This window comes from Anabrus simplex, chromosome 2 (assembly GCF_040414725.1).
Source record: "Anabrus simplex isolate iqAnaSimp1 chromosome 2, ASM4041472v1, whole genome shotgun sequence".
Taxonomy (NCBI): Eukaryota; Metazoa; Arthropoda; class Insecta; order Orthoptera; family Tettigoniidae; genus Anabrus; species Anabrus simplex.
Genome location: NC_090266.1, coordinates 1,059,549,983 through 1,059,574,701, shown reverse-complemented (window position 1 = coordinate 1,059,574,701; position 24,719 = coordinate 1,059,549,983). Strand labels below are relative to the sequence as shown.

Here is a 24,719-nt window from a genome sequence, read left to right as displayed (position 1 = left end):
CCCATATGCGCCCGGCTTTAAACGATCTCTCGGTCCACTGACGTGCCCGCTTCTCGCCCACTGTCATCTACCAACTGCAGTAAATAAACATTAGCGCTGCTTCGCCCAAGTGCAATCGTATTTTGAATATACAGTAGAGTCTCGATTATCCGACCTAAACGGGACCTGGACTACGTCGGATCACCGAAAATGTCGGATAATACAGAATAACTTTGAAAATGAACTGAAACAGGAAGGCTATATGCTAGTACTAAAACGACATGTTTTACGGTACTCTATTTATTGAATTATAAATTCAATTGTACAGTACATGCAGTATTGAACGAAAAAATTCCAGATGTCTTACGAAAAGAGACTTTTCTCCACAGATATTAAGCTGCCTAATGTGCCGTTTTTTTCCACCGATCAAGCCACCCATCACTGGCAGGAAAATTAGGGTTCCTTTCATTAAACTCCTTCAGGAAATACACAGCCTTTTCCTGCACAATGGGTCCAGATATTGGCAGGGGCTTTTCCCGGTGTTGAGATGACCAAGGAAATAGTGCTTCACTTACTTTTTCGTACTCATATTTTTCATTGTTTTTCTCTGCTCTGGTAGAGCACCACTTTTCAATTTCTTCCCTCTGTTTTTTCCAGTCTGCCACTGCAACACATCCAACACCATAATCTGAAGCCACATCTTGAAGAATTTCCCCTTTTCCAGTCTCTCTAATGCACTCAACTTGTCTTCCATAAAAACAATCACTTTCTTCCACTTACTCGCTATACTCACAGAGGATATGAAAACTATAACATCCGCACCCAACCAATACTACAATGAACAATGACTGAAGACTCACTGCACCTGTCCTTGAGAAAGAAAAAAAACTGTCCTACCGCCAGAGGTCAGGCCAGTGTTTGTCCCATGGTCGCACCCTCCACACCGAGCGTGCCTGAATTAAGTCTACCAGTGTCGGATAACACGGAATGTCGGATAAGCGAAGGTCGGATGAGCGAGACTCTACTGTATAACACGCACGTGAGTGTGATTGCTCTGGTACGTTGTTACCGGACAATGTACAGTATATTTTCGAAATGCTATCGTATGGGTTTAGGATTTCGCATAGATTACCGGTCCCTTAAGCCGGTCTGAGTACGCTACCTCGGACGGTAGAGCGTTGGCCTGCTGAGTCCAACTTGGCAGGTTCTATCCTGGCTCAGTTCGGTGGTATTTGAAGATGCTCAAATACGTCAGCCTCGTGTTAGTAGTGTTACTGGCACGTAAAAGAACTCCTGCGGGTCAAAATTCCGGCACCTCAGCGTCTCGGAAAACCGTAAGAGCCGTTAGTGGGACGTAAAACCATTATTATTATTATTATTATTATTATTATTATTATCATCGGTCCCTTGACTTATGACCAGAATAGTCTAACGTCTGAGGAAAATGCACAGAAATTCCTTCTGAGAAAACCAAGTTTATTGTTATTTTGACATTACCCCTATATTTTACGTGAACGCAACATTAACACTTAATCTGCGTCGTAAGAAGTCGCTTGAATGAAACGTGCCCTCTTAACGTTAAATTCCTTAACCAGAGTGCTAGCTGAGCTCTTTAGTCTTGTCCAAGGTAGGTCCGGAGTTTGAGTCCAACAGTTCGACGATTTTCTGTTGCGAATTTTCTACATTCACTCCAGTCAAGGGTACAGTCTATTTCATCCCTGGTTCTTTTAACCTAGCGTAATTAACTAGTTCAGCATTTTACCACATACATTACGACAAAACATGTTGTCGGTTTCAATCGACATGTGTACATAGGATTGGTTGCCAGAGGTGTAGCCCTAACATGATCAAGGGTCTTAGAGGTATATGTATGAATACATTAGCTTTTGCCCGCGGCTTCGCACGCGTGTAAATTAATTTTGTGGCCATTTATGGAACTGATGATCTCTGAAAACTGTGTCAAAGGGCGTTTAGTATACTTTAGTAATGTTGGGACACGTTGACTTCCTGTTGATTTGTTTTCTATAAGTTGAATATTTTCATTTAAAAATAGAGGGTGGTAGGGAAAAATTCAGTCCATTGAAAATCGTGGAGAGTGGGCATACACCACCACGATTGGCAAGAAACGCTAGTACTCGCACCTCTAATGGTACGCCGCTAATACTGAAGTCTGAAAACTGCATGTATGATGCTAGAATTTGGTACCACGGATGACTGTGGATTCCACGTTGCGAGTTATAGTTGAAAGTGAGAAAGCCCGCACTTCAACAATGCTGGCATCTCGAAATGGTACGCAACTAAAACATGAAGTCTCACAGCAACATGTGGCTTACTGTAAAATGCCATTATATATATTCATTAATTTACGAGGAACGAGTTAAGGTGGGAAAATACTGTATTATTGTACAATTACCCATGTAACCGAGCAAGTGGCTGCGCGGTTTAGATACGTAGCTCTCGGCTTGCATTCGGGAGATGGTGGGTTCGAACCCCGCTGTCGGCAGTCCTGAAGATGTTTTTGCCGTGGTTTCCCATTTTCACACCAGGCAAATGCAGGGGCTGCTCCTTAATTAAGGCCACGTTCGGTTTCTTCCCGCTCATAGCCTTTTCCCATCCCATCGTCGCCATAAGACCTATCTGTGTCGGTGTGACGTAAAAAAAATCAATTAGCTACGTAGGCCTATACAACATTGAACAGAACACTGTATACGACTAGGAGAGCACATGACCATGTTACTGGGTGACAGAAGGGTGATGACGTCATAGGGTGAGAGACAACATGGAGAGAGAGAGAGAGAGAGAGAGAGAGAGAGAGAGAGAGAGAGAGAGAGAGAGAGAATTAGTACCCACCAACTTAAATCCGAATTTTCACTATTGCGCGCGCGCGCGGTGAATTTTATTATTTAGCAATTCACTAGGAATAAAAGCACTTTCACGAGGTCATATTCATGGTCGTGCTTTAAAACTACTTTACCCTGTTTTATATTCAGCACCTACTCGGACATTTTGCTATTTGTGTGTGACGACGTAGGCTGCCTTTCTTTCATGTAGGTCATAAACATGGCTAACATACCCTTCCCTTAGCCACACTTCGAAAATATCATAAATTTCTTATTCCGCAGAAATTGAGAAAATTAATGATTTTTGTATTTTAAGTTTCTTTTTTCGACATTGTAGAATTCGCTCTTTAGGTTAGAATATTTCTTAAACCCGAATTGGCAATGGTCCGCTTTTTTACCAAACCCCTACATTCTTATTTTATTAGCAAGATTTAGTTTTAGTGTTTCATGGTATGTGCTTAGTTTACTCCATGGTATTTTTGTACTACATACCGTAGACAGCTGCCTTCCTATTTTCACCAGGACCGAACTCAGTAAGTTCGCTGCACGGAGCGGGTTATGTAGCTGTTATTGTTGCAGATGGTTTTTCATTTTCACATCAGGCAAATTCCAAGGCTGTACCTTAACCTGAGAAAGAAATACTGACTTTAGTGGTTGTTCAAATGTATAAGTATAAAGGCTTAAGAGATAAAGGAAACCAAGGAAAGTGTGCACTATGTAAAAACCAGTGGTGGGAAGAGAGGGGAAAATAAAAAAATAAAAGAATATTACAAAATAAATAATTTGGGATGAATTAGATTCCTGAAAAATATTTTACCCAATTACAAAATATTTTTTCAATAAGTAATCAGTAAAATTACAGTTACTTTAGGGAACACTAATCTTAAGGAAATCATTGACTTTTCATATCCGGATAGGGCCGTAACAATAACAAAGTTCGCAGGGAAAAATATGTTCCTTTGTCTAGTGTTTTTAGCATAGAGATTCTAAGACCGGGCGGGTTGGCCGTGCAGTTAAGAGTCGCGCAGCTGTGAGCTTGCATCCGGGAGATAGTGGGTTCGAATCAGACTGTCGGCAGCCCTGAAGATGGTGTTCCGTTGTTTCCCATTTTCACACCAGGAAAATGCTGGGGCTGTGCCTTAATTAAGGCCACGGCCGCTTCCTTCCCACTCCTATGCCTTTCCTATCCCATCGTCGCCATAAGACCTATCTGTGTCGGTGCGACGTAAAGCAAAGAGAGAGAGAGAGAGAGAGAGAGATATTAAATGGCTATCATCACTAGGTGAGACTGAACGTGATAGCTTGGAACTTTCGAAATTATCTTCCTCCATCATTTTTAATGCCCGGCTCCCTGGCTGAATGGTCAGCGTAGTCTTCGGTCAGGAGGGCCCCGGGTTCGATTCCCGGCCGGATCGGAGATTTTAAATCTTCAATGGTTAATGCCATTGGCTCATGGACTGGGTTTTTATAATGTCCCCAACATCCTCCAACTTTCGCATCACACACAACGCTACCCTAGAGTACAATAACACGCAGTTTCCCATCCACGGCAGATGACGCGCACCCTTGTAGGAGCGTCTGCCTTACAAGGTCTGCATCAGGCTAGCTGTAGCCGCATTAAATCATTATCATCATTTTTATTGTAGTTAATGACTTGTAGCGTTTCAAATAATTTGCCATTTACTTAAACATTAAATAATTGGTTCTTACAACTCCCATCGCAAGCCTCTACCTCTCTACCTCTTTGGGAGAAAATACACCTTTGCATTTAGTGAAATGACGACCTAAAGTAACACTTGAAGGAATACCTGTGTTTAATTTTAAGGAGATCGTTGGGATAAGTATGATAAATTTGAGAGTACTGGAGAGGTAAGAAAGTACCTTATCCGGAACTGGTGAAGCTACTGGTTCTGCTGTAGTCGAACTGAAAATGTTATCTTCATGTTCTCCTTCTACCGCTTTTCCCACATCTGTGGCATCGCGGGTGTGAACTGCTGTTTTACGGCCTTCCGGACGCCAACCCTATATGGAAGGATGCCATCATCATTACGTGTTTCTCTGGTGGTGGGTAGTGTGGTATGTTGTATGAATATGAAGAGGAAAGTGTTAATCGGACGCGATTAAAATCCCCGACCTGGCCAGGAATCGAACCCGGGACCCTGTGAACCGAAGGCCTCAACGCTGACCATTCAGCCAATGAGTCGGTCGAAAATGTTATCTTCATCATTTATTTTCCCCCGTTTCTGATTCCGTGCGATGTATATCAATTACTAGGATGTAACGATTGCAGTTTTATTTCAAGAAGCAAAATACAAGTAAAAATTACCTTTTGTAAAAAGTAAAAATTACAAGTAAAATCACTAAGAATATATTCGTTACAAGTAATCAGATTACTTTTACCCAGTTACTTCCAAACTCTGGTAAAAGCCATATGGGTAAGGATCACTTACTAAAGCAGTGGTGGAGTTTATGCGGAACTCCCTGGGTAGTGGATTAATACAGTGAGTCACCTTAATATTCGAACACCATATGACATGTGATAATCTGAACATCATATTTGTATTTTTTGATACATACAGAAAGGAAAATTTGACAATACAAAACCCCAATGTTTCCATTATGATTACATAATAATACAAGTATCTCAAAACAAAAATGACATGTAGATAAAAAAATCGTCACCTTATCACATAACAAAACCACTTTAATATTCGGACACAAGGATCATAATGACCGAAACTGTAGCGTAACATGGAACTCAAATCAATCTTAGTACTTGGTGGCATTGCCACGGCTTTCAGTCGTTATGGCAGAGAACAAACTAACTTTTCCGTGTCCTTAGGACTAATATTAGCCCATTCTTGTATCAATTTTCGTTGCAGTTCCTTCTTTGACGTTATTCTGGAATTCTTCACTCTCTTGTCAAGTTCACTCCATTAATTCTCAATGGGATTGAGATCCGGGATCTGGGGTGGAGTTTCAAGCACCTTTAGGCAGTTCAACAACAGCCACATTCGGACATTCCACGCTTTATGCTTGGGATCATTATCTTGATAGAAATGAAAAATGTCCTTTGTCCCAAGCTTTGTTTCACTTTGGTGTAAATTCTGCTTCAGGATGGCTAGATACTGTTTATGGTCCATTGTATGTTCAATAAACGACATTTCACCTATTCCAGCAGACAAAAAGCACGCCCATACCATTGTATGCCCGCCTCCATGTTTGACAGTTGGTTGCAAATGTTTCGGTTTTAATTCGTCATTTGGTTTGCACCAAGCCATTCTCCTCCCATCCGATCCATAAATATTAAATTAGCTCTCATCACAAAATAACACCTGTTTCCACCATTCGGTGTCCTTGTGTACATATTGCAAGACAAACTTCACTTTTTTCCTTCGGTTCACTTCATTTATATATGGCTTTTTTTTCTCGACACCCTCATGTTAAATCTGGCCTTTCGAAAAGTCCTGCGCACAGTTTCAGGGTACACTGATTTACAAGCTTCCTCTTCTAATTCTCGTGCAAGTTGTGGCACATTCAGTTTAGGATCGTTCCCTATTTGTCTTAAGAGAAGTCTCTCTCCACGATCAGGTAGCTTTTTCAGTTGACCCGTTTTGCGGCACAGACGCAATCCTGTCCTCTTCTTTAAACCGCCGTACAATGTCATTAGCAGTACTTTTACTCATACACATCATTTGTGCAATATCTCTTGCAACTACGTCCCTTTGCATCGTGGAAAATAACCAGTTGGCGCTGTTTAAACGTGTTTCTGTAGTGAAGTTCAGGAAAACGTATTCTACTCCTTACGTTTCTCCCTTGCCGCAATTGGGTAAGGTAGTCACGTGCAAATGGAGTAACGACGACGTGTCCGAATAATAAAGTGATGTGTAGTATCTCATGATTTCCTTTTCTATCACTATCAGAACACTTCACCAATTCGTCTCTCATTTAATTTTTGTTGTGATACGTGGGGTATGTACTCATGAATTGTTGGACGTGCGTTTGTTGTATATACACTTGTTTGCGAACGCATTATCTGTGTTGTCCGAATATTAAGGTGATCCACTGTATCTGCGTTAAGAAATTGGAATGTTATGAGGGAAGTTGCAAAAGTGATTAATAGTGCTAGTACCGAGCTCGATAGCTGCAGTCGCTTAAGTGCGGCCAGTATCCAGTGTTCGGGAGATAGTAGGTTCGAATCCCACTGTCGGCAGCCCTGAAGATGGTTTTCCGTGGTTTCCCATTTTCACACCAGGCAAATGCTGGAGCTGTACCTTAATTAAAGCCATGGCCGCTTCCATCCCATTCCTAGGCCTTTCCTGTTCCATCGTCGCCGTAAGACCTCTCGGTGTCGGAGCGACGTTAAGCAAAAAAAAAAAAAAAAAAAAAAAAAAAAAAAAAAAAAAAAAAAAAATTGTGCTAGTATGGAAAACTAGCAATTGAAGACTGATCAGGATCAGTGATCACTTGAATGAGGAGCCCAGGGACGAGAGAAATTCGAGAGGAAAGGAGGAAAGAGCAGTAAATAGTTGAGATTTGCGAAGTGTAATATTTTTGTGCGTGGGTAAAGTTGTTTTTAGGCCAATCAACCCTAATTTCGGCATTGTGGGAGACCATGAATACATTCTAATTCTACCTTCCCAGTCCCAGCTCTTCCCCATCCCTGCGTCACCGAAAGAAAACCTGACAACGTTAAGCCACTAGGAAAACAATACATGGGGACTAACTGAGGATCTTCAGTTATTTGGACATTTATTTGTACAGTACAAAATTGCGAAGGAAAACTTGCATTTGAAAGAAAATGTCTGAAAGAGTCTTTGTGTACCACATTGATCGATTGATTTGTAATGAAGTGGTATTAGGGTTTAGGTAGACCTGCCTCAGAGGTAGGCGTTGTAAGTAGTGGTTGGGACACTCTTCCCCGCCTTCCAAAGTTACGCAAGCTCTGTTATAAATTTAGGCCAGAATTTCCCTATTTTTATGTAATTTTCGAGAGAGTAGTGCTATAAGATTAAGAATCACTTTTACCGAGTTCGATAGCTGCAGTCGCTTAAGTGCGGCCAGTATCCAGTAATCGGGAGATAGTGGGTTCGAGCCCCATTGTCGGCAGTCCTGAAGATGGTTTTCCGTGGTTTCCCATTTTCACACCAGGCAAATGCCGTGGCTGTACCTTAAGGCCACGGCCGCTTCCTTCCACTTCCTAGGCCTTTCCTATCCTATCGTCGACGTAAGACCTATCTGTGTCGGTGCGACGTAAAACAAATAGAAAAAAGAAGTTTCACTTAAGTTCGTAGTTGTTCGGTGGTAGTATTATTTAACAGCACTCCATTGATCATATCCAAGTGGTACATGGAATGGACGCGAGGCCAGTGGCTCGCCAGAACGCAGCGGCAAGGCAAATCAGATCAGAATTCGAGTCCCATCCCCAGAGAAAGCTTCGAGGTCAACGTTCTTACCACCCCCACAATGAGAGCGCGCTGAGGACCGGTTTGCGAGCCCGAGGCTGCTCGAAGCTTTCCGAAGTGAACACGATTAGCGCACCACCTCGTCCACTGGGCATCTCAGGCAGCACGCGGTTTTCAACCACCTAGACCAGATGACACCTACGGAACTGGAATATATGGAATAATAGCTGCCCATGCCGCTTGCTAAATAATATTACATTTAGTCATGCTGAGACTTAGTGGATTGAAGTATTATGAAACTATTGAATGCATTACTTCTTCAACCGGGCGAGTTGGCCGTGCGCGTAGAGGCGCGCGGCTGTGAGCTTGCATCCGGGAGATAGTAGGTTCGAATCCCACTATCGGCAGCCCTGAAGATGGTTTTCCGTGGTTTCCCATTTTCACACCAGGCAAGTGCTGGGGCTGTACCTTAATTAAGGCCACGGCCACTTCCTTCCAACTCCTAGGCCTTTCCTATCCCATCGTCGCCATAAGACCTATCTGTGTCGGTGCGACGTTAAGCCCCTAGCAAAAAAAAATGCATTACTTCTCATTCAAAATTACAGAATTCCTTAGATAAAGAAATAACGAACAACTCAATTAAATTATGAAATAATTACGTTAACAATTTCCGGATTTCTTGAGAATGCAATAAATACTAAGGAAATGCCCTGAAAGTTTTTAATACTTTAAAGTCGGAAGTACAAACATAAGAGCACCCTGAAGTCAGGATGATATTCAATAAGGTGTTCAAATTTAATGTTCGTCCGACACCTTAGCTGAATGGTCATCGTTTGGGCCTTCGGTTCACAGAGTCCCGGTTTCTATTCCCAGCCGGGTCGGAGATTTTAATCCCGTCTAATTAATTCCGATGACTCGAGGACTGGGCGTTTGTTTGTTCCAACACACACTCCCCTTCATATTTGCACAACACAGCATACTACCAACCAATACAGAAACACGTAATAGTGAATATCCCTCCACAGAGTGTTGCGTAAGGAAGGGCTTCCAGTCGTAAAATAAGACCCCCCCACCAAGTCCAGTGCGCGATACAGTTCGCAGCCGCAGTCTCACCAGGGCGTGGGATAAATGGTGGAAGAAGAAGAAGAATAGGAATAATGAGACTAAGAAAATTCTAATTTAACGTTCGTGTGTGCGTATTCAAAACTCTCCGACGTGTTGAGATTTTCCTGGAAATAAAATAGGTCAAGACCTGATTAAGATGGGACGAATACAGTTTCAACGTCAGTAGTGTACAGCAGACCACAGTATTTGCGTTAGTATACTGTTGCATAAAAATTATTCGTGTGCTACAGTGAAACATCCTATTCCAAACAGGTAGTTCGTGAGTTCAGATTGCGTCCACTACATTAAACATAAAATTCCGCACACCTTGTGGAGTTCGTTGTGTACAGGTATGAACCTCGGCATTGCATCATATCCAAAACGCACCATCAAACGTTTCCACTAACAGGGACCGTGGTGAATAAGTGGTATCGCGCTGGATTGCTTCTGCAAACACCGTGCAATGACAAAGTTAACGTCGTTGTCATCATCATCATCATCATCATCATCATCTTAATTTCCTCTTGTCCAGCTCCTGCCAGGTCAGCGTGTTGATGGCACTTCTCCACCATTGCCTCTCTTTCCACCACTCCTCTTCACTACTTGTATTCCAGTCCAGTCTTCTTTTTCTTATACTGTTCTTCACAGAGTCCATCCATCTTGCTATGCCGCCCCCCCCCCCCCCCTCTTGTCTTTTTTCCTGCTGTCTTAGCCTTCAACACTTCTTTTGGTATCCTACCCTCATCCAGCCTCATAACATGTCCAAACCATCTCAATTTATTCTTCTCCATCCTATCACTTAATTATTCTACTCCTATCTCTTTTCTGATCCCAACATTTATTACTCTCTCTCCCGTTGCATTCCCTACCATAGTACTCAGGAACTTCATCCCACTGGCCTGAAGTTTGCTCTCATTTCTTTTTGCCAATGTCCAAGTCTCTGATGCATACGTCAATATAGGGTATAGTACACCTTGTACATCATCTCTTTATATTTCATACGAACTTCTCTGTTCCACGTCAGGTTCCTTACATTCTGGTAGAACGTATTTCCATCTTGTACCCTTCTGCTGATCTCCTTATCCAACCTTACATCTTGTATTACTTCACTTCCCAACTATTTGAAGTATTCAACAACCTCAAGGTTTTGTTCCCTGATACTAACGATTCCTTTTCCTTCTTTTTCTCCTCTTGTCGTCACCACTGTTTTGATCTTTTCCACACTGATTTTCCTACCATATTTCTCAATATTGTCATTTAAAGCCTCTAATTGGATTTGCCCTTCTGTATTGTTGACTCCCCGGATCACTATGCCATCTGCAAAAACAATATTTTACCGGGCGAGTTGGCCGCGCGGTTAGGGGCGTGCAGCTGTGAGCTTGCATCCAGGAGGTTGTGGGTTCGAACCCCACTGTCGGCAGTCCTGAAGTTAGTTTTCCGTGGTTTCGCATTTTCACACCAGGCAAAATCTGGGGCTGTACCTTAATTAAGGCCACGGCCGCTTCCCTTTCCTATGCCATCGTCGCCATAAGACCTATCTGTGTCGGTGCGACGTAATGCAAATAGCAATATATATATCCCCTCCATATCTTGTCATTGTTTCCTATAGAATTTCATCCACAACCATTAAAAATATAAGTGGAGACAATACACTTCCCTGTATTAGTCCAGTTTGATTTGTAAACTAATCTGTTCTCCCCACTGGAGCCTGGACACAACTGGAACAATTCTTATACATTGCTTTCACTAGTTCCCGTGATTGCTAATAATAATAATAATGTTATTTGCTTTACGTCCCACCAACTACTTTTACGGTCTTTGGAGACGCCGAGGTGCCGGAATTTAGTTCCGCAGGAGTTCTTTTACGTGGCAGTCAATCTACCGACACGAGGCTGTCGTATTTGAGTACCTTCAAATACCACCGGACTGAGCCAGGATGGAACCTGCCAAGTTGGGGTTAGAAGGCCAGCGCCTTACCCGTCTGAGCCACTCAGCCCGGCCCCGTGATTGCTTTCCACATCCTTTTCTTTTCAGGGTTTCCCACACCTTTTCTCTATTAACACTATGGTATGCCTTCTCCAGATCAAGAGATACAATTACAAGATCTTTTTCATATTACCATTGTTTTTTCATCAGTAATCTCATGGTAAATGTAGGGTCTATCGTTGACCTTCCCTGTCGAAACCCATACTGCTCTTCTTCTAAATTTCTTTCCACCCTTCCCCTCATGCTTCTTACTATTACTGGAACTGGGGGGGGGGGTAGAGGAAGACAACTGTGAAATGTTTCCGCGCCTCAATGAATTCCTGGAAGAAAATGCCATTGTTATAGAATGTTTGGAAAACCTTCGCCAGAAATTCTAGGATAAATTACCAGAACCTTCACCTGAATATGACTGGATCCGAAGTCAGTTTGATACGAATATAACGTCCGATTTGTCAGGAGCTAATAGAGCTATCAAGTGACAGAACCCTTGAAAATGTGTTCAAGTCGAGGTCTCGTGACAATTTCTTGATACATACCGAGAATGAATATCCTAATTTTATAAGAAATTTGGTGGACGCGTTTCTACCTTTCTCATCAACTTACTTGTGTAAGGACGCATTTTCCGCAATGACGCCCATCCAGACGAAGCATCGATCTCTTTGCAGCTGGAAAGGGATCTGGGGTTTACAGTACAAAAGATTCAGGCAAGATTGGATCTGCTCTCATCGCAAGTTCAAGCCCACACATCACACTGAATCGGGAGGCGAAGTTGAACGACAATATGCTGAACTTCATAATATGTTTTTTTATTGAATAATTTTGCGTAGTTCCGAGTGTGTTATAAATATTGCTGTTCTGATTCATAATTCCATTTGAACATTGCTACTGGATATGCTTTTATATTATATGCATCATTTCATGTTTTCGAAAGAGCGTTAACATTTATAGACTTCCGTTTTCAAAAGTTAAAAAATTCTAATCGAACTAACAGTTAAGGGAAACACGAATGTGGGTTGGTAAAGAACTAATTAGTGACAACGTTTCTGCCGCGAAATGAGCCAGTTTTTGACCCCCACGTTACCAGACATGCAGCCAATTATATAATAATACTAATAATGCAAGATCATTTTCCCCAAAAGTATTGACATTTTATGTGCTTTAAGGGCGCTACTTATATATACATCTTCATTACAGACTGATATGCCCTTCAGCATTCAGTCTGCAAGCCTCTGAGAACTTACTAAACACCTCCACAATCCTATTTGCAACTAGCTCAGAGACAACGTTTAGATCCCTACGTCTTATCTTTAAATCGTTAGAAACTTCACACCATCTTGGGGAGTATTTCTCAGTAATAGATGAGTTAATTGTGAATAAGGAATCCATTTGCTGACCGGCTAACAAACCAAACTCTGTCCTCTACAAGAAAATTCTTTGAGAGGTCTTTCAACTGACAGTTCATTAAAAACACAGTTTTCGCAATTACAATTAGCTGTCTTAGTCAGGGCTATTCTGAATTCTCAAGAAAAGCTTTGAAGTGCATAACCACGTTCCTCACTACGTACTTGTATGAAACCGTAATATACTCTCACGTCTGCGATGTCAAAGTTAAAAAATAAGCTTGAAGTCGAGAGTGACTTAATACTGAATTTATTATCATTTAACCCAACATTGCAGAGCTAATTGCACAAAAGTAGGGAGGGGTCTGTTAAATTTTCATTTTTTTTTTCAAGGACCCACGGACCGGGAAGTTTGGTAACCACTGACATATTGTACAGTTTCATATTTTGCGTTAATTATATGATATTATTATTATTATTATTATTATTATTATTATTATTATTATTATTATTATTATTATTATTATTATTGTTGTTATTATTATCCTCATGGATTGATTTTTTGAAAAGTAATGGCAGATCTTTGTCCCGGTTTGACCTTTCCGAAAAGTTGGTCGCCCTTGACACAGTCGAGTATACGCGTTTTTTTTTTTAAAGAGTAGTTGCTAGGAACCTGCGTTTCTCGCGTTTGCGATAACACCGACTTTTTAAAAAATATTCCCTAAAATGCTTGAGGAACGGTTACCTGTACTTAACGTTGTTAACAATTCGACAATTAAACTGTTTTATTTCGTGAAGTAAAACGAAATGAGACAATAACGCGAATATGTCAACTTTATCAATTTTATATGAGTAATATTGCGAGTTCACTGTGTTTGCCTTCTTATCAAGATTTTTCCACATCCAAAATGAACAATCGTGTCCATCACAGTCTTACCAACCGGGCGAGTTGGCCGTGCGGTTAGGGGCGCGCAGCTGTGAGCTTGCATCCGGAAATAGTGGGTTCGAACCCCACTCTCGGCAGCCCTGAAGATGGTTTCCCGTGGTTTCCCATTTCCACATCAGGCAAATGCCGGGGCTGTACCTTAATTAACGCCACGGCCGCTTCCTTCCTATTCCTAGGCTTTTCTTATCCCATCGTCGCTATGAGACGGTATCTGTGACGGTAAGACGTAAAGAAAAACAGTCTTACAAGGTCAACTTGTTCCGTCTCTCACTCAACTCGACACATGCGCGTACGTCAATCTGCTTAATAAGCTGGTCAGTAAGTCTTATTTTCTCTCTGTGTTCTGTTACGGCTAGTATTATACATTTAAAATACCAAAATATGATCACAAATGACTAATAATAACGCAAAATTCTAAAAAACAAAAAACAAAAAAAAAACAAACGCACAATTCTTCAAAAATTAACCCCAATTTCCACCAAAACATAAAACGAAAAACGCAGGTCCCTAGTAATTGCTGATGTCGTCTGTGACCATTTTGGGTATTGTACTGGAATGAAGTTAATATTACTGGAAAAGGTCCATATGTTAACCATTAGTGGCGCTGGCAGTGTGAACCTTCTGACTTTTTTGTCTTATTAAATACATGTTTTAAATAGGATATTTTCAGAAATACGGTTTTTAAAGCATACTAAGCAACTGGTTACGTTATCAAACTGAGCCGCATAAGAGGTCGAATTGAATACCGAACAATTGGAGGTTTCTTGATTTATGCTTGAAAACAGTGTACTAAAGTTGTCCAACTTGAAATACGGTAGTTTCCAACTTAATACAGCTGACTGTGTGGCAAGTGCACGTGATTCACACCAGAGTGTATTCACCCTACTGCTGCTAAATAAAAAGGACTAGTGTCTGGCACACGTAAATATAATTTGCCAGGTGACTCCTTGCCAGTGTTATTTCTGTATTTTCGTTGTTTTGAAGTCAGTTCGATTATTCGGAGCTGTTACTTGTGGAATTCCTTAATTACCTTATGGTCTTAATCGTACAGCGAGACTACTAGTATCGATTTCAGCATTTATGTGATGCGGCTATAAACCGTATTTTGTTGTATCTGGCTAATAATCCTCTACCACTTCAAAAATTGTCTGAATGGTCGAATATTTTGACAGGGCACTTCGTGTAGGCTTTTGACCTTCAATCCAGTGTTCTGTCATTTGAAACCTTAAAATGCAATGCTTATTCGTCGCGTAGCGTAGAATATAAGTTAAGTTGTCGATGTCATCGTATGGTCAGTCTTGTTAAGTTTGTCATCGGTATTCTCATGGAAAACGAGCCTAGTGCATGACTCCCATTTCATAGCCCATTTCACTGATGAACACTCCTAGTGAACTGTGACATACGTATAGCCCATTTCACTGATAATGAACACTTCTAGTGAACTGTGACTTATACCTGTAGCCCATTTCACTTATAATGAACACTTTTAATAGTGAACTGTGACATATAGTTAGGTATACGTCACAGCAGCAGCCCTATCAAATACCTAACTTCGTATCTGGTTACCATATGGGTTTTGTCTTGCTCATCTTTCTGTTATCGGTATTCTGTTCTCGCTCACGACGGCATACGTGCTGCACCTTATCCAACTGTTCTATACATGGAGGCGGACAGAAGTATTCAAATGGAACATTATGCTACTACAAGAGAACATTTAACTACCAAAACATACACAGTAAAATTTAAAAAATCTCTTCTATGTTTTTAACACACCTTTATTTCATTTTTAATGTCATATGTATGTACGTAAAAAACACATTCGTAATGAAAAATGTTTTTCGAGCATTTGGACATAAGTATTTAAATACACAAAACACAGCACTCTGGGACTTACTTATCATACCTTTCCTCAGAATAACTGCTGCCAAGTGCCTTGGCATTGAATGTACGTGCTTGCTGGTGAAGTCCGAATCAATTTTATTCCATTCCTGTAGAATGTCTTTCAGTCTTGTTTTGCTTGTGATGTGGTGTTTCCTGATTCTATCTTCCCATTCTTGCCAGTGTTCTCGATCGGGTTCAAATCGGGAGATTGAGGTGGTGTTTCGAGTGCATGAGTTGTGTTGCAGATGGTCCATGACCTAGCAAATTCTGAGGTGTGCTTAGGATCGTTGTCTTGCTGGAAATACAAATGATTTCCAAGATTTCGTTTTTGAGCTCTTCTGTGCAGATGTTCTTGTAGTGTGTTCTTATAACCATACATGATCATGTTGCCATCAGTAAAAGCTAGCTCACCCATACTACTTAACGCCATACATCCCCATATAATTACGCTGCTTGACCTTAGCTTCCATATTTTTAGGATCCCACTCAATATTCTTCGGCCATCACTTCGGTATACATTGAACTTGCTTCCATCTGACCATAACACACGATCCCAGAACTCATTTTTCTTCATTACATACTCATTGGAAAGTACTAAACGCTTCTTATTGTTTACTTGCATACGGTTTTCTTCTTGGTGTTTTGGAATTGAACCCTGTACTGTTCAGGACCTTACGAACTGATCTTTCATGAACCACCTTCCCTAGATATTCTTCCATATTTGCTTTAATTTCTGTTGCTGTTATTCTGCGATTTTGCTTCACCATTTTCAGTACTTGTCTTTTATCTCTAGGAGTAAGTTTTGACGGAGCATCTTTTGTAGGCTGATTGACAATGGTATTCCCTGTTTTATAGCGTTGGATGATACACCACACAGTGAACGGATTTCTTTGTAGACTTTCTCCAATTTCTTTAAGGCCTACATGTCTTATTTCAATCATGCATACTCAAGATGATTTTTCTCTCCTGTAGAGCAGCCTCTTTTCCTTTCCGCCTCGTTTGGACTGTGGCCACTCGTAACTGACGTTGCTTGTGTACTGTATAACAGCAGACACGAATGAGGAGTTCTGAAAGTACAAACGTCAACATTTTCATCGTTTACTTTGTTTTACTGCTGTATTATAGAACACGTTTGAATACTTGAGTCAAAAGGTAACGGAACGTTGTTTAAGGAAATCACATGTTGAATAATACACACGTATACGTTTCATTCGTGTACTGTGCATGTGTTTGAAACACACGATAACGCATCAGTGGAATCACGAAGTACACTAGTGTCCAAAAGTTAAGCATAAGTTACGAGTAAGCAGGGCAACAGGAAATAGACCGCAAATCGCACGGCATATGCACCTACCAACCTTTCGTGTTCTCACCGGGCATGTTGGCCGTGCGGTTTGGGCCGCGCAGCTGTGAGCTTGCATCCGGGAGATAGTCGGTTCGAACCCCACTGTCGACAGCCCTGAAAATGGTTTTCCGTGGTTTCCCATTTTCACACCAGGCAAATGCTGGGGCTGTACCTTAAGGCCACGGCCGCTTCCTTGCCACTCCTTGACCTTTCCTATCCCATCGTCGCCATAAGACCTATCTGTGCCGGTGCGATGTACAGCAACTAGCAAAAGAAAAAATCTTGTTCGCTCTGTATGGGAAAGGAGTGTTCGCTGCTTTGACTAGCGGCGTAACCGCAAGGTTTACACAGCCAGTGCCTCCTGCGCGTCATATTCCCTCAGTCGTATTTGCCCTGTTATAGTGTGCGGAGTGTAGCCTCGTGGTGAACGTGACTACATAATTGCACAACGACGCCATTTGGACCCCGTTTTTGCAGGATAGAATACTCGGCCGCCTGGAAGCAGGCCAGACACAGACCGAAGTCGCCGTGTCCTTGAATGTGCCACAAAGTGTCATTTCCAGGCTTTGGAGACGTTTTCGAGACACGGGAGATGTTAGTCGTAGGCCCGTACCAGGTCGACGAAGGGTAACCATTCCGCAGCAAGACCGATATCTAGCCTTAACCGCCCGACGAAATCGGAATTCACCTGCAAGACAGTTGTCGGCGGAACTTGCAGCCGTCTCAGGGGTTGCCGTTTCCCGGCAAACTGTGTACCGGAGGCTCAGAACAGCAGGGCTGTTTGCCCGACGTCCAGCGGTGTGCGTCCCACTCACCCCAGCACAGGGACGGGCCCGTTTACTGTGGAGCTGTCAACATCGAGACTGGACTATGAATGAATCGAAGCATGTGCTCTTCACAGATTGATCCCGCTTCAGTTTGCAGAACGATTCTCGTCGCACATTAATCTGGAGAGAACCGGGTAGCCGATACAACCAAAGGAACATCGTGTAACGGGACCAGTATGGTGGTGGTGGTGGTGGTGGCGGCGGCGTCGTCATGGTGTGGGGCGGCATCATGTTGAATGGCCCTGCGGACCTGCACATCTTCATGGTTGGTCCGAGGAACACTGTTAACACTCGGAGATACAGAGATGAGGTACTGAGACCACATGTTCGACTCTTCAGAGGTGCGGTTGGTCCAGACTTCCTCTTAATGGACGATAATGCCCGACCACACCGCGCTGCTTAGGTGGATGAATTTCTGGCTGGGGAAGACATTCATCGCATGGACTGGCCAGCGAGGTCTGCGGATCTGAATCCTACAGAACATGCCTGGGATGCATTGGGGAGACGAATTTCATTCCGTTAGCCTCCACCAAGGACCCTCAAAGACCTTCGCATTGCCCTTTAGGAGGAATCGGATCGACTGCCGCAAGAGCTCTTGGACCATCTGATAGAGAGCATGCCACGTCCCTGCGAAGCATGTGTGGCCGTTAGGGGTAACCATACACCCTATCAACAGCATATTTTGTTCTGGAAGACATTGCCAAGTTTTTTAGTTGTTGTCAAAGGTGTACCTTAGCTATCAGAACCTTCCTGATACTGTTTTCTTGGACAAGTTGTGTGACATACGGTGTGTGATTCAGCTTCCGTTTGTTCAGCAATCCGTTTGACGATCCTATCAGGCGGTACGGCCTCGTTTAGTGATTACTGATTATGCTTAACTTTTGGACACTAGTGTAGTACAGAATTCCGCCTTCTGTGTCGATAAATTCAATATTTAAAGCTGCATACACATAGATTTTAATACCTCTGCCCGCCTCTATAGATTTGTACAATCACATGACTCGAATACGTTGCGTGGGTTACATGTTGTAGAAGGGAGATATGAAATATAGGGTTGAAGTTAATTTATTTTACTGCAATGAGACAATTTAAAAATAAGTACATTTTACATGACGGCCCAGTACATGCTATGAATAGAGGATCCCAGACACGATCCGGCTGCTTTGTTGGGCGCCTTGGCTTAATGGTCAATGTTGCAGTCTTCGGTTCAGAGAGTTCTGGATTCGATACCCGATCGGCATAGGGATTTTAGCGGAGTCTAGTTAATTCCTTTGACTCAAGGGCAGGATGTTTGTATTGATGTCAGTACACCTTCCTTCATATACACACAACAAACCACATTACCACACACCACAGATAACAGTAAATACAGCCCTCCGAGTAGGGTTGGCATGAGGAATGGGATCCACTGGTACACAATTAAATAACTTGCTGGACAGTAATGCTACGATAATACTTCTGAAGTTCCCGTACCGGTACCTCAGAGGGAGATATTTCTTGTTTTGTTAAGGTGTAGTGGCTTGAGCTATAGGAAGCAGTTTTAAATGAGCTAATGGTTTTCTGATTAGTAAACATATTCTAGTGCTCAGTTACTCTTCATTCATTAAGCAGTGCATTCAAACAAAACAGTTCGTAACGCTTCTCAAGTCTATTTGAACAGATAGGTGTTGATATTCATAGGATTGTTAGATAACGGACCAGCTTTCGCAAATTTGTTTTTTAAGAAAACAGTAGAAGGTATATTCTCAGATGCTAGACTGAAGATGACAGTATTACACAACAGATGGTAATCTTTTGTCTGGTGTATGCAAAACAGATCACGTGAAAAAAAAAGTTTCAGCTCATGCAGCACTCATCAGAGCTAACATGCATGCTAAGCGACTGAGTACCAGTAACTTTACTGACAGAAGAGCGGCCATCTTCTTCAGGACGGGATGAGTTTATAGGTGATCTATGCCACACCGTGATTGCGGCAAACATTCCCTGGAATAAACTGAACAACCCTTATTTTCGTGGCTTTTTGTAAAAATACTGTAACCGAACTATTCCTCAAAACTCTACACTTAGGAAAGGACACTTGGCCAAGTGATATTATTCGGTGGTCGAAGATTTACACGACAGTCTGGTCTGGGGAGCTGTAGACAGGACTATGGATGCATGCGGAAGGGTTGTAGCAAATATGTTAGTCGAGAATTTGTGTAGAGATGAACCGGGAACTCCACATCTCGTATCATGTAAAATGTTAGAAAGAACAAATCATTCTACGATTGCTCGCTTTGTCGGTGAATCTTTCCAGTTGCTGTGACCTTCAGGTGGGTATGAAGACCATTTCTGAAACAGACGCGTACGTCCTGAACTCGGTGGCGGAAGAAATAAGAGCAGTTTTCTGCTGTCAAGAATCTACGAAAAAGTGATTCAGCAAGCGTCTTTTAGGTAGAGCTTATCACATGTACCCCTTCCTCCTGAGCCAGTCCTTACACGATGAAGAAGTTGGATTGAAGCCGCATTCTTTCACTTTCAGCATTTCGATAGAGTAAGTGGAGTGATGGGGGATTTGATGCCATGCTGTTTAACAGGCTAAAGACCCATTGAACAATGAAACTGTTCAAAGGAATCTGGCAATCATCATCTCAAACTTCAAAATCATACCGCAATCAATTAAGAAGCTAGAAACGCGTGGCTTGCGGGTCAGTGATTCTCTGGAGATGTTAGAGAGAGAGAGAGAGAGAGAGAGAGAGAGAGAGAGAGAAACGTGAACTCAAGTGTGTTCCTGGAAACTTTGGACACAGTTTGCAAACAAAACCGTGTGATGTTCTGAAAAGAAGTCTGGGCTACGATTATGACCACTGGTCCTGAAACGTGGACAGTCAGACAGAAAGAACAAAAATATTTTGAAAGTTTTGAAATGTGGTTATGGAGAAAGTGAAATGGACCGATAGAGTGAAAAATAAGGAGATGCCGAGCAGGGTAGGAGCGGAGAGGAACTTGATGATGATGATGATGATGATGATGATACAGAAGAGGAAAACATCTTGGATTGGTCACATATTACGTAGAAATTGTCTACTACAGAGAATCGTGAAGGGAAAAGTTGAAAGAAAAAAGACGAAAAAGAGGGAGAGGACGAAGAAAGTTTGGAATGCTAACAGATGTGAAGAGAGGAAGAAGTTACAAGCAAATAAAGGAAGATGCTCAGGACAGAGAGAAATGGAGGACATTCAGTTGATACCTGTCTAAGGACAGATTTACTGAAAGAAGAAGAAGAAGAATAAGCAAATATCTGGAAGGTGTTGAAAGTGACGATCTACCGCAATACGTAAGAATTAAACTTGCTCCATTATATAAACACTGCCCTGTCACATCTGGTTTTTTGCTTTACGTCGCACAGACACAGATAGGTTTTATGGCGACGATGAGATAGGAAAGGCTTAGTAATGGGAAGGAAGCGGCCGTGGCCTTAATTAAGGTACAGCCCCAGCATTTGCCTGGTGTGAAAATGGGAAACCACGGGAAACCATCTTCAGGGCTGCCGACAGTGGGGTTCGAACCCACTATTTCCCGGATGCAAGCCCACAGCTGCGCGCCCCTAACCGCATGTCATATCTGTAGATGTTAATTTTAACATATAGACGTCATAGATTTACACCAGAAAACTTGGATAGGACCCTCGCATTGTACTGCATGGTGAATTATGGACATGAAGTGTAACAGGAGTAACTTATGAGGGGAACCCGCCAAGTGTAACGACTCGATTTCCCAGAAACTTCGCTCATGAAAGAGGGGTCGAAATAAGCGAATACATGTTTCGGCTTATCCGTAGACACTCGACCGTTTCCGAGGAAATGACGTTCGAAGTTTCGGACGTGCTTTAGGTGCCTAGTAGCGCGTAACAAGTTCAACAGACGTGGTGACGCAGTGGCTTGTCGCCGCGGCTTCACACTTGTGCCTCGTGTTCAAATTCCGATAATTTATTTATTTCTGTCCATTGACAATTACTACACGTATGTTTCTTATCAAGTTAGTGGATACAAGGGCGTTATGTTGATTGTTAAATTACAACTGGGTTTCACAATAAGTGTTATGAGTTTATTATATATATATGATATTTTTCAGGAATTGCAATGTTCTGTAAAATCATTCTTATATTAACGCTTCGGGGAGATACGGGGCATTCGCTTGGATAATTCTTTCGTCGCAGAATACCTTCAGTGTGTTAGTGCGACCTTAAACCACTAGCAATCAAAAGCAGTACCGTATAAGACAAAACAACCAGTGCCATGATAGGTTCTAAAGTTAACCTTTTTCCCCCACTATTTCGAACCAGATTTGCCGGGCTGTGTGGCTCTGGCGCTAGCCTTCTGACTCCAACTTTGCAGGTTCGATCCTGGGTCAGTCTGGTGGTATTAAAGGGGGTCAAATACGTCAGCCTCGCGTCGCTCGATTTACTGGCACGTAAAATAACTGCTGGACAAAATTCCGGAACCTCGGCGTCTCCGAAAACCGTCGAACGTAGTGAAACCTATAAACAACATTATTAGAATAAAATTTGAAAACGGCATGTACTGTACATGCTTTCGTATTGCGCATCCGCAGTAAATATTGAAGGATTCGGAAACTGCGCCAAACACCGGCCTGTTAAGCGGGAAGTACATCTGACGGAACATTTGTGTTCTGAACTAGTTTCTTGAAGCAGCTGGACGTTTCGACTATATTTTCGAATAACTGGGGGGTAGAATTGTAGTACAAATTTAAGAACATATTTTGGAAAAATAATCTCATATTTTTCACTCTCGAAGCACATAAATACATACATTCATACATACATACATCTGAAAAGTTAAGCACATAATTATCCGATCCCTAAGCATCACTTCAGTTTTGTCATGAAATGAAAAATCGTCGTCTCTCATTTTTCGTTTCTGCTCATTAGAAGCATTTCGGCGGTTGAACGTGTTATCTGGATTATGGTACTGTTGGAAATTGGATTTGGAAAATTCTATATCCAGACTTGAAATTACGTAAGTATAAAGTTTTTTAACACAGCGCTAACGACACAAACTATATTTTTGCTTCATATTTAAAGTACAAAATATTATTTCCATTTTGATTTAGCCGTAACAGAACAGGCGACGTCCATGCTGCCACTCTCTTGCCTTCTTGTCAGCTGTTAACTGCAAGTGTGTTTTGCCTATTGCTTATATAAGTTACCAGTAAACAAATGCAGGTCACTCAGCTTCTTGCTTACGGACTACGAAAACAAGTGCAGCGCACGGCTAGCGTACAGTGAAAACACATGCATCGCTAACTGCACGGAATTTTGTTTATTTTGGTTTATATACAACTCAGTAGTCTGAGTTCAAAGCACAAGTAATAACATGAGTTGCGAGAGTTGACGCCTTTGCTGTAATGTGACTCAAAACCGCGTCTCGGGCTTTACATGTGCATTGTTATAGTGCTCTTTGAAAATGGGGCAACCGTGCCAAAGTTCACTATCACCGATGAAGCTCTAGTATGGTGGAAAGTCTGCCATCTTAAACCTCCACCCTTCTTTTGGTTCCTGGATTTAAACCGGTAGACTTCAGGTCAAAAATCTGACCACATTGGAGGGGATAGTGGCCCTGCCAGCTCTTTAGGCCGGGCGCACATGGGACGCAGGCGAAGCAGTTAACGCAGCGGAGCGGAGCGTGGAGCAGATTTGTGTAATCCACGCAATTCATTGCATCATAGCACGTTGAGAGGCTGGTCAGGCCAGAGCAGGACAGGACATTTCTGCACCTACCCCACGCAGTGTTCGGACCACAGTTTCCTGCGGACATGTCACGTTGTTTGTTGAGAAACGGGAGTAGAAAATTATCACAGCCGTTCGGTCTCACCATGTTTTGTACTATGTGAACCATGTGGACTATAATGCAATGTTTAATGTTAATTTTCCTTTATATGTGTATGTATGTATGTATGTATGTATGTATGTATGTATGTATGTATGTACAGTGCATAACAGTCTTGTTTGTACACCAACTTATTGCAACGAAATAACGGTTAAACTTTTGTATACAATTATTGTGTTGTATTTTATTGCCCGTATCGTAATATATTCACTAATAAACAATGTAAATAATAAAGAAACAGATCTGTGATCATACAATTTAATACAAATACAAGCAATGTACCAAAACCGCGCGTTTCATCCTGCAACAATCTTGTTTGTACACTTACAGAAGAAAATGAAAAGATCACTCAAAAACACTTGTTACCTTGGATTTAATACCCTGATGAGTATCCTCTGGCCTTGAGAACTGCCTTACCCCTTCGCTCATGGAATGAACCAGTTTCTCACATCTTTTGGGTCGGTTTTACCCCATTCTTCGTTGACTATAGGCCTACTTCTAAACTGCTCAAGTGATTGAGGTTTCCTTGCATGAACCCTTCTTTTTAGATCGATCCATAAATGTTCTGTGCGTTTCAAGTCAGGGGATTGCCAGGAGTTCGCAGTTGCGTTGGTACGTTCCATATCAGCCACTGCTTGCAAATATCACCTGTGTGCTTGGGGTCATTGCCTTACTGAAGGATGTAGCGAGACCTCAACTCCATTTTTACTATACTCTGCTTGACTTTGTTCTTTAACATGTTTAAATAACCCCATCTGTCCATGATGCCATTGATGATTTCACTATTTCTCACTCCAGAAGACGATATGCAGCCCCAAATCATAATTGATCCACCTCCATATTTTACGGTGGGTAGCATATTTGCAGGTTAATTGGCTGTATTTACTTTTCTCCATACATAACTGTTTCCATCCGAACTGTATAGAGATATTTTGGTGTAAGCTGACCAGATAACTTTGTTCCAGAATGTACAATCCTTGTTTTCACACTCTCTGCAAAATTTCATTATGGCATGTCGATTTTCTTAGTAACAAATGGTCTCTTCCGTGGTCGTCTACCGTAATAATCATATTTCCATAATAACCTACGAATTGTCTGACTTGACATTTTCTTCTTCGTACTTTCTTCCCGCATTACGCGGATCATAGGCGCACTTAATTGTGGATTCTGTTTTACTG

The 24,719-nt window shown here is 42.0% G+C and overlaps 1 protein-coding gene and 1 long non-coding RNA gene across 5 annotated transcripts in view; one reads left to right on the top strand and one right to left on the bottom strand.

Moving 5' to 3' along the window:
• The window catches only part of LOC136864692 (uncharacterized), a 161,975-nt gene extending 158,532 nt beyond the window's left edge, over positions 1–3,443 (bottom strand). Inside the window, exon 1 of the long non-coding RNA XR_010859356.2 lies at positions 3,312–3,443. This is a non-coding gene — a long non-coding RNA (uncharacterized lncRNA). The remainder of the gene's footprint in view (positions 1–3,311) is intronic.
• spoon (spoonbill) overlaps positions 1–24,719 on the top strand; it is a 357,164-nt gene that overhangs the window by 222,370 nt on the left and 110,075 nt on the right. The gene's annotated exons all lie outside the window — the stretch shown is intronic.